This window comes from Coffea eugenioides, unplaced genomic scaffold, assembly GCF_003713205.1.
Source record: "Coffea eugenioides isolate CCC68of unplaced genomic scaffold, Ceug_1.0 ScVebR1_2133;HRSCAF=3108, whole genome shotgun sequence".
Taxonomy (NCBI): Eukaryota; Viridiplantae; Streptophyta; class Magnoliopsida; order Gentianales; family Rubiaceae; genus Coffea; species Coffea eugenioides.
Genome location: NW_020862593.1, coordinates 10,840 through 22,038, shown reverse-complemented (window position 1 = coordinate 22,038; position 11,199 = coordinate 10,840). Strand labels below are relative to the sequence as shown.

The window sequence follows — 11,199 nt, the reverse complement described above, 5'->3', positions numbered from 1 at the left end:
CTTATTGGGCTACTGATTTTGATATATTTCCTCAGAGCATGTGCTGTAAAAAGGCAAGTTTCTGTCTTCTTGCTTAGTAATCAATTTCCCCCAATTTTTATTGACCCGATTTTGTGTTCCCAACATTCAAGTTTTGGGTAAATTCTCTTCTTCTCTATCATTTGTCTAGTTTCCCCAAAGTTTCTTACCCTAATTAGCAATCACCTTTTCTACCCTACTTAGATGATCAATTGTTTCAATTTCTCCCCAAATTTGTTTTTTAAAAAAATTTCTGCCCGGGACAAGGAGGGCATCCCCCGGACCAGCAGCACCTCATCTTCACTGGCAAGCAGCTCGAGGACAGCCGCACCCTAGTCGACTACAATATCCAGAAGGAGTCAGCCCTCCACCTCGTTCTCCACCTCGACGGTGGCGCCAAGAAGCGCAAGAAGAACACCTGCACCAAGCCGGCGGTGACTAAGGGAAATTCTCCCCCCCCCTTTTTATAAACTTTATTGTTACTAGTCTAATTGAACATTAGCAGCATGTTCTTATTTTGAAGATTTTGTTCTTTATTGGGTTTGATATATTATTCTCTGAAACCGTTGGATTTTGCTTTCTAAAAAAATTTAGATTGTATGTTTCTTTAAGATTTTATCAAATTCTTGGTTATTCTATTTTCAAGCGCTTGGTTTATTTTATTTTTTGGTTTTAATTTCACATTAAACTGCAAAGCGTCCCTTTTTCAGCAATTCCTGGTATGTGTTCAAAGCGTCCCCTTTTCAGTTTTACTTAAAGCGTCTACAAATCATCATTGTGGTGTTGTTTGTAGAGCTAAATGCATTACAATTAAGGTAGTATTGTGGTGTTGTTTGTAGAGCTAAATGCATTACAATTAAGGTAGTAAGAGTAAATTCTACAGATTTGAATGCTTTTCAAAAGCAACATTTTTTTCACTTCAAAATTCAACTCGTTTAGATCCATGCACTTAGTCTGGTTCAAAAGCAGCCTTGAATGTTTCTTGAATTGAGGTGATTGAAATATGTCTGTCAAGACTTCAAGCTCTTTCCTAATGTTTTCCTGTTGGAAGTGCTCTATCTTTGTGTAAATGTGCACACTCACAAATCGACTCTCATTTCCTTTGTTTCCATTTATTTGTTTTTTTAGAAACCTGGACAAGTTGCTCCAAATCATTGCATTTGTACTTTGCCTTAAAAGCTGTATATTAGCTATGGATGTAGTCCTGCAAGTTGAGATACTGTAGACTTTTTTTTTCTGCTAACTTATAAATTCATTCTAGAACACAAACCTCTAAGGTTGCATCTCAAGTCTAAGGTGTGCATCTGGTGACAGAGAAATCTGGTGATAGAGTTCTAAGGCTGCATCTCAAGTCTACTTAAGGACTTGTACTAGTATCACTTTGGAAGAGCTTGGTAAGAGGACCAAAACTCATCAATTAGTTTTGATGTGAAAAAAGATCTTCCTCCGTAAAAATTCATGAACTAGGAATGTTATTAGAACAACATGGACAGCTTCTTATGGTATGTTTTGAGAGTCCATGATTCTCCAGAATATACTTGTTAGCCTTACTTGTGCTGAATTTCACATGTTTCATTATTTTTTAAGGGCAAAGGTGCTTTGGCCAAAATGTTTTGCTTGCAAATGTGTTGACCGCATTTACTTCTCTGCCTAGTATGTTCCTTTTGTTAAGTTTACAAGGGAAAGGTCAAACCTCTTAAACAGAAACAAAACATAGGGTCGCAGCCCCTAAAATATTTGCACCACGCAATTCACTAAGTTCCTGTGGCAGTTCTGTTATAATCTGCATCCCAGATTCTTTGTTGACACTACTTTTAGCTAGCTAGTCTGCACACTTACTTCTTTCTCCGAACATGTTGTAGCCAGGATTCCCGATCCCTGCTTAAAACATTCCTGATCTGACATATTAGATTGTATAGTGGTGAGTCCTGTCCTACTCCTTGTATTAGTTCCAAAGCTGCCTTACAATTCGTGTCCAGAATCACTCTTTTTTTTGTAGAGTTCCAAGCCATTTTTATCCTTTTGAGTACTTCCCACAGCTCTGCTAAGTGCTATCATATTATCTATTAGCCCAATATTCACTATAAAACCTGCTTTCCATCTCCCACAGCTATCTATATGTCCCTTTTCAAATTAATATGGCTTTGCCTCTTCTACTTGGAATAATGCTAAATTGAGAAGTGTACATCTTGCTACAGTTAATTGCTAATTATTGATAGTTTCATGTCTTACATGGTAGTTTGTTCTCCATATAGCATTATTTTATACTGTATAATCACAAATTTTTTGCTGGATGTAGGTTGGATTTTCTGTTAACGGAGTAATAATACTAACTTTTATGTGGGTTTTGAAGGCATTCCTTGAGGTAATACCTTTTCTTTTCACATGAATGGTTCCCATTTTTGGTGCCATTCTTGAAGTAAATTTCACTTTGAATGTTTTGCAATGTCCCACCACTTGCCTAACTCACTAGTTTGATTGGAATACAATATTAAGGGGCGCTGGTTTTCTATGGAATTAATACACCATGACAAACAGCAAAAGTAATTTCAGAGATCTAGAACAAGAAAGTTGTTATTTGCTTTTAAATGGCAAAGAAACATTCTAGTTATGTTGGTGCACATTGCTCCTACTTGACACCTTATATCATGATCGACATTACTTTGGTTATCATACTTGACACCTTGTATCCTCTGTGGTGCATTAGTTTGGATTGTTCTGGTTTAGTTTAGTTTAGTTTATTTGAATGTTTTAGCTAAGCAAGTGAACTGAAGTTGCTTTTCCTTTAGTGTTGTGCTTATCGTCTTATCAACTGGTTATATTGTTCATAGCAGTACTTTTATCAGTACTTGTTATAGTAGTGCTTGTTGCCTTATCAACTTGTTATAGTATTCCTTTGAGGCTGAAGTTTAATAGCAGTACTTATTTCTTGAGCTAATTTGGTGCATTAGTTTGGGGCTGATTTTGATTTTCTTTGGGGCTAATTTTGATGTCCAGCTTTAATTATTGAGGTTCTTATTGGATTGCAAATTTTAGCTAAGCAACCGAACTACAAGAGATATAGTGAAATTGGGAAATGGCAAGGTTTAGTGAAATTTTGTCTGATGTTAAAAATTCCCCCTTGTGTTGAAATTTGGTATTTTTTTTCACGACAAAACAGCCTAGCAAATTGTCACACTTAAAAGACAGTATCTTTGATCGGAACAAAACAATGACTAAATTCATTTATATTATTCCAATCTTGTTTGCCACATCCAAAGCATCGTAGTCTGGAGTCAACCGAACATATGCTTTCTTTGTTCCATCAGGCCTGATCAAAGTGTTCACTTTCTTGGTCTGTGATAAGAGTTTATTTTACGTATTTTTTGTGTGTTTTATTAGTTAATTTTGGTTTGATTATTTAGTTTAATAACTAAAATAACTAAGGTTTTGGTAAAAAAACTACATTTTTAATGTTAAAATGGCTAAACATTGCATTTTATGGATTTTTATGGTAAAAACTTCATATTTTGTAGGTTTAATGATTCAATCATCAATTGAAGTGCATTGAGAAGATATTTGAATGATTGAAGATGGATTAAAGTGGTGAAAATAAAATATGAAGTGTAAAAAGGAAAAATGCAATTTGAATCAAGAAAAGTCAGGTTTTGACAACTCTGACACGTTTTGGTATTTTGACTATATCTGGAGCTACATAGATCGGATCAAGGTGATCTTGGTACCATTTTGAAGCTAAGAGATATATCTACATTTGGTATGAAGACATCAAAGTCCAGTTCAGTCGTTTTCATAGTCCAAAAGTTGAAATACCGAAATTCAACTCAGCTGTCCAAAGTGGAAAACCAGAGCTCTGACCAGTGTTTAGTATTTCGATCATATCTCAGGCTACAAAGCTCAGATTTGGATGATTCTTGAAGCATTAGAAAGCTAACTCAAAGGGCTACAACTTTGGTGTTTTTACAAAAAATCCAGTTTCAGCCTTTATGATAGAGAAAATCGCAGCTGAAGTAAGGACAAAGTGAATACGCGAGTACACAAAAACGTGACTTGTAACCGCGTTTTTGTGTAGGCGCGTTTTCCGGCCGCAATTCTGCAATTTTGCTCAGTCAATTCTCTTGTGTTCTGACTACTTTCCAGCTACAATCTGCAAGAGAATTCGGTGCACATGCTTTAGAAGACAAAAGGGCAAGAAAGTTGGCATATTTTCAAGTCAAAAACAATGGCTATTGACTATCTTAACAATTTCAGATTTGGAAATCAAATGCAGCAAGTTTGGACCAATGGAAAAGGAGCTTTTGGAGCAGTTTATATAGGGAGCAACCAGGACATGCAGAGCATACGGGAGAAGCTTGGAGTCTGCAAAAATGTAGCTTTTCCATTCTCTTATTGTTAGATTAGTTTAGTATAGAGTAGTAGTTCATCCTTCTTGTTTATTAGCTAGGCAAAGATGAAGAAGGAGATGAAGAAGGCAAGGAAAGAGCTCATGTGACAAGGGTTATTTTTCCTTTCCAACTCTTTATCTTTTGTATTTGATTCCAAGTTTAGCTAATATATAAGTTCTGGATTTTGTGTTTAATATGTTTAGTTAAAGTTTATGCCTAGAGTTATGGTTGAACTTGTTATATTTTGTTAATGATGTTTATTTGGTTATTTGGTCATATTATTTTGAGCAAGCTATTTATCACTTTTGGTTATCTAATCATGATTAACTGGCCATTAATTATGATAATCTTAAGGTGTTAAGTTTGCAATGAAAATTGGAATTTAACACTAGTTCAAAGAAGTGATAAGCCTAGGGAGTACACTCACGAAAGTAGAGGTGCACCTATGCGGCTTAAGTGACTTGTTTCATGTAATTTCATAGAAGAAATGAACTTGTAGTTAATTTCATAACCATGAGAGTAGGTATGATTTAATTACAAGTATAGTTGATTCACTACGAAAGTAGGTTTCACATACATTAGGAAATTACGCCATAACTAATCAAGATAATAGCATTCACTTAACCGATAATCTCATTTGCAAGAGTAGTAAGGAATTCCATATCTCTAGGAGCTTTCTGGTGTTATTTTCTTAAATTTTATATTTGTGGTAGTCTAAATAATAAAGGAGTTTGAAAACATCGGTAATTGTTCATTCTTCTCTGTGGGATCGACCCGATAATATACCCTAACTACTAGTTGATCTGTATACTTGCAGTGAACGGGTGTAATTCGGTATTTTTTAGCTTGCACGTATGTAAAATACCCGTCAAGTTTTTGGCGCCGTTGCCGGGGAAGATTTTGGCAATATCGGTGTGAAGAGCAACTTTATTAATTTAGACAATTTTTCTTATTTTTGTTGTTTTTGGTTGTATCTTATGTGTTTTATGCCATTTTTTTTTTTAGTCAACTTTTATTATTATTATTATTATTATTTTTTTTTCTGTTTTAGTTTGTGTCTTGGAATCTATCCTTCTTAACTAATCTTACTTTTGAGATTGTTTAAAAGTAATTTTAGATAATGAGGAGGGTAGGTGAATTTGGAGGACAATGCTTGAGAAGTGGAAGATTGGCAATGGATGGTTACCAAGTGCAAAACTCCTTCAACAGAGGTAACCAAGAAATTACTGAAGGTATGTCTTTTAAAGATGGTTTAAGGTGCTTAAAGGCAAAATTTGATGTAATTAAGTTACAAGTTCAAATGGACACCATGATGCATGAAATTGAGCAGAGAAGGAATGTTAATGCTTTTAATTCTTATCATGTGATTTGTGACTTGTGTGGAAATTATCATGCTTCTAATACATGTAGACAAGCACAAAATATGGATTATTATGATGAATTAGAGCATTACAATCCTTGTTTTGATCGATATAGTGCTAATTTGAACAATTCTCCTGCTTATGGTTGGAATAATCAATGTACTTATAGTAATTCTTCATATTTTTATGATTACCAACCTGAATGTGTCCAATATGAATCAAAACCATCTTGGGAGTTGGCAATTGAAATGGTAGCTAATGATTCTAAGCCATCTTGGGAGTTAGCTTTAGAAAAATTAGCTAATGCAACTTCCAACCGTTTTGATAGGATTGAGGAAAGAATAGATGAATTAACTTCTCACTTTGGCAGAATAAATGAGCAATTGAATGCATTGTGTGAGGTTATTTCTTCTAATAAATTACAAAATGATCCTAGCATGAATGGTAAGAATGTTGTATGTGAAAATGGATTGCATGTTGATGAAAATGATGAATCTCAATTGTATTTCAATGAGCAAATGTCTATTTCACAAGATAATATCTTTGGAACTAACTTTGAGGCTCAAGAGGTGAGTTTTAATGACTCATTTTTCACCCCTCTTGAGGAGTGCATTGAAAGTGTAGGTTCTAAGGGTATTCCTGCCCAAGATACTTTCATGACATTTCCTTTGGTAAGTTCTCAAGTGGTGCATATTCAAGGTAATATCTATGAAACACTTGGAATATTTAAGTCACTTCCATCTCTCATATCATTAGATCATGTGGCTTTTTCTATTAAGTCACCTTACAATGATCCACCAAGGCATAAAATGGTGGATTATTCGTTAACAAAACCTCCTTGAAAAATGAGGTGAAATAGTCAAGCTATTGACTTTAAAAAAGCGCTTATTGGGAGGCAACCCAATGTTTTGGTTATTTATGTTATTTTGGTGTGATTTTATGTTTAAAATATGTGTTTGAGTCATTTCGTTATTTTTCATTTATAGGTATTGGAAATGAAAGCAAAAGTGACCAAATGAGGTGAAAAAGGCGAAGTTTGATCAAGGAACTCAACCCCTCGATTTGAGTAATTGTTGTTTTTGATTCGTTACAAGGGGTTAAAATGCATGTTTTGATCATTTTACATGTGCATGCATTGAGTATATTAGCAAACAAATGATCTATGATGCATTTTGGAAAATTGGGGTATTATTTGTAAATTTTCAAAAGTTGAATTTCTGCTAAAATTCGCAGCAGAAAACGCGCAAGAAAACGCGCCTCTGAGTCGCGTGTTTACAGAATCGCGTTTTCGATTCTGCATCTGCAGAACAGAAAACGCGCCTTCAAAACGCGACTTGAAGTCGCGTTTTGATGGAAGTCGCGTTTTGTTGCCTGGATCAAAGATGAAAACGCGCCATTGAAAACGCGACTTGAAGTCGCGTTTTCTCACAGAACCGCGTTTTCAGTACTGCAACTTTTGGGAAGAAACGCGCCTACAAAACGCGATCTGAAGGCGCGTTTCTACTCGCGTTTTCTGAGCATTTTTTTTTAAAAAAAAATGCAGCTTCCTTGATTCTCTTTTTCTTCTTTTCCTCATATATTTTCTTGTACCTTGAGTTGCTTATTGTGTATTTTCTATTGGTACATCACCACCACAAAGGCTAGGGAATTACGGATCACCGTTATATGTTTATTAAGCCTTTGTTATCACTTTTGTTTCTCATTTTCCATTTTTAGGTTTATATCACTAATGGTTACCAAATGGAACTCATGAAGCGATGAAGACAAGCGAACAACATACCTTGAAGCTTCATATTCAATCACAACAATAGGGGAGTATTATTTTTTTATCTTGATTTTCCTTTTTACACATTGAGGACAATGTGTATGTTAAGTGTGGGGGGAGAATTGAGATTATATACATTGTATGTGATTGAATTATTAGTTGCAAATATTGGACTTGTGTTAAAATTCAAAATTTTTCTAAAATCTTGTCCAAAATTGCAAACTTGCCCCAAAAAGTTTCATATTTTTTCAATTTTATCCAAGGGGTAACAAGTTTCATACCATTAGTAGTTCAAATTCCTTCTACATTTGAGATAAATATATGTGATTTGGAAACTTCTTTTCTCATTTAACTTGGAAATGACTATTATGTGATTATAATTTTTGCATTTGTAGGAAAGTATATCTTTTAAAGTGGAGAAAATTATGCCTATATTTTTTTTGCATATTTGATGAAATTTCTTCTCTTTATTGGATTTTATAAGTTAAGTGATAAATATGGTCAATAATTGCAATACTCTTCTCATGATTATGCTTTCGAGGGAATGTTATTATCTTTACTTTAAAAAAAATGAAAAAAAAATGAAGAAACAAAAGAAAAAGACAAAAATAGAATAAGATTTGTTCTACTCCAATGATTCTTGTACTTAGTAACCGGGAGTCTTCATCTACAAATGTCGACTTTCGCGTAAAACGGTACTTGAATTAAGAGTATGCAAAGCAACTTGAGTATGTGAAGTGTTGAGTAACCGGTGATCTTCATCTAAAAATGTCGATCCTCGCGTCAAAAGGCATTCTCACGTCTTAAGTAATATTTAGATATGTAATATTAATAAATATCTTTTTAAACAGAATTAAAAGATGATCATGAGTTTAGGAAGCATTATTATTGACCATATGAGTTACTTACTTGTAAGATTGGGTAAGGATGAAAAATTGATTTGAATTTGTTATAATGACGGTATAATTGGCTCTCCTTTACTTGATATTATGAGTACTTGAACTTAATTGAATAATTGCATAATGGTTATTTACTTTGTTTTGAGGAAATAAAGTTGAAATGCTACATATGTTTATTTTCAAATTTTGGATCATTGTTGGTTTGTATTTTTATTGCTTGAGGACAAGCAATGGTTCAAGTGTGGGGGTATTTGATAAGAGTTTATTTTACGTATTTTTTGTGTGTTTTATTAGTTAATTTTGGTTTGATTATTTAGTTTAATAACTAAAATAACTAAGGTTTTGGTAAAAAAACTACATTTTATGTTAAAATGGCTAAACATTGCATTTTATGGATTTTTATGGTAAAAACTTCATATTTTGTAGGTTTAATGATTCAATCATCAATTGAAGTGCATTGAGAAGATATTTGAATGATTGAAGATGGATTAAAGTGGTGAAAATAAAATATGAAGTGTAAAAAGGAAAAATGCAATTTGAATCAAGAAAAGTCAGGTTTTGACAACTCTGACACGTTTTGGTATTTTGACTATATCTGGAGCTACATAGATCGGATCAAGGTGATCTTGGTACCATTTTGAAGCTAAGAGATATATCTACATTTGGTATGAAGACATCAAAGTCCAGTTCAGTCGTTTTCATAGTCCAAAAGTTGAAATACCGAAATTCAACTCAGCTGTCCAAAGTGGAAAACAGAGCTCTGACCAGTGTTTAGTATTTCGATCATATCTCAGGCTACAAAGCTCAGATTTGGATGATTCTTGAAGCATTAGAAAGCTAACTCAAAGGGCTACAACTTTGGTGTTTTACAAAAAATCCAGTTCAGCCTTTATGATAGAGAAAATCGCAGCTGAAGTAAGGACAAAGTGAATACGCGAGTACACAAAACGTGACTTGTAACCGCGTTTTGTGTAGGCGCGTTTTCCGGCCGCAATTCTGCAATTTTGCTCAGTCAATTCTCTTGTGTTCTGACTACTTTCCAGCTACAATCTGCAAGAGAATTCGGTGCACATGCTTTAGAAGACAAAAGGGCAAGAAAGTTGGCATATTTTCAAGTCAAAAACAATGGCTATTGACTATCTTAACAATTTCAGATTTGGAAATCAAATGCAGCAAGTTTGGACCAATGGAAAAGGAGCTTTTGGAGCAGTTTATATAGGGAGCAACCAGGACATGCAGAGCATACGGGAGAAGCTTGGAGTCTGCAAAAATGTAGCTTTTCCATTCTCTTATTGTTAGATTAGTTTAGTATAGAGTAGTAGTTCATCCTTCTTGTTTATTAGCTAGGCAAAGATGAAGAAGGAGATGAAGAAGGCAAGGAAAGAGCTCATGTGACAAGGGTTATTTTTCCTTTCCAACTCTTTATCTTTTGTATTTGATTCCAAGTTTAGCTAATATATAAGTTCTGGATTTTGTGTTTAATATGTTTAGTTAAAGTTTATGCCTAGAGTTATGGTTGAACTTGTTATATTTTGTTAATGATGTTTATTTGGTTATTTGGTCATATTATTTTGAGCAAGCTATTTATCACTTTTGGTTATCTAATCATGATTAACTGGCCATTAATTATGATAATCTTAAGGTGTTAAGTTTGCAATGAAAATTGGAATTTAACACTAGTTCAAAGAAGTGATAAGCCTAGGGAGTACACTCACGAAAGTAGAGGTGCACCTATGCGGCTTAAGTGACTTGTTTCATGTAATTTCATAGAAGAAATGAACTTGTAGTTAATTTCATAACCACGAGAGTAGGTATGATTTAATTACAAGTATAGTTGATTCACTACGAAAGTAGGTTTCACATACATTAGGAAATTACGCCATAACTAATCAAGATAATAGCATTCACTTAACCGATAATCTCATTTGCAAGAGTAGTAAGGAATTCCATGTCTCTAGGAGCTTTCTGGTGTTATTTTCTTAAATTTTATATTTGTGGTAGTCTAAATAATAAAGGAGTTTGAAAACATCGGTAATTGCATTCTTCCCTGTGGGATCGACCCGATATATACCCTAAACTACTAGTTGATCTGTATACTTGCAGTGAACGGGTGTAATTCGGTATTTTTTAGCTTGCACGTATGTAAAATACCCGTCAGTCTGTATGTCGTGCATCTTCTTCACTGCATCTTTGATTTTCTTCTTATCAGCATGAATGTCAACTATGAATACCATGGTATTGTTATCTTCAATCTTTTTCATGGCAGATTCAGTAGTCAAAGGATATTTGACAATCTAATAATGGTCCAACTTATTCCTAGAAGGAGCACTGATGCGTGGGTACTTCGGGTTCCCGTCTTTTTTCAATGTCTTAGGACGATGAAAGGTAACTTTGGTTCGGATCTTCTTGGCTTTCTTCTTAAAAGTTGTCCCAGATTTGACAAATTTGGCAACCTTGGCTGCCTGAGCCTTTGTATCAAGCTTTTTTGTGGCGTCAGCTTTAGGAGCCATTGTTGGAAACTGCCTTACAAATCTTTTACCTGAGGGGAGGAGCCGAGTGTTAAGGGGAGGAGCTGAGTGTTGCTGAAGCAGCTCTATGTTGAAATTTGGGACTTGGATTTTTTTTGTAAATCTACCTCGAGTTATATGTGAAATTTAGGCCAAATACCACTTATCAAACTATAGATAGGGTGTTGTTGAACTTCATTATGATATTTGAATGCTTATATGATATTTTGACATTTCGTAATGCAATGGATGCATTCATTTGCTAAT

At 34.3% G+C, this 11,199-nt stretch overlaps 1 pseudogene; it reads right to left on the bottom strand.

Moving 5' to 3' along the window:
- Positions 1 to 3,169: 3,169 nt before the first annotated feature.
- LOC113756257 lies at positions 3,170 to 10,935 on the bottom strand (annotated as a pseudogene).
- Positions 10,936 to 11,199: the final 264 nt, after the last annotated feature.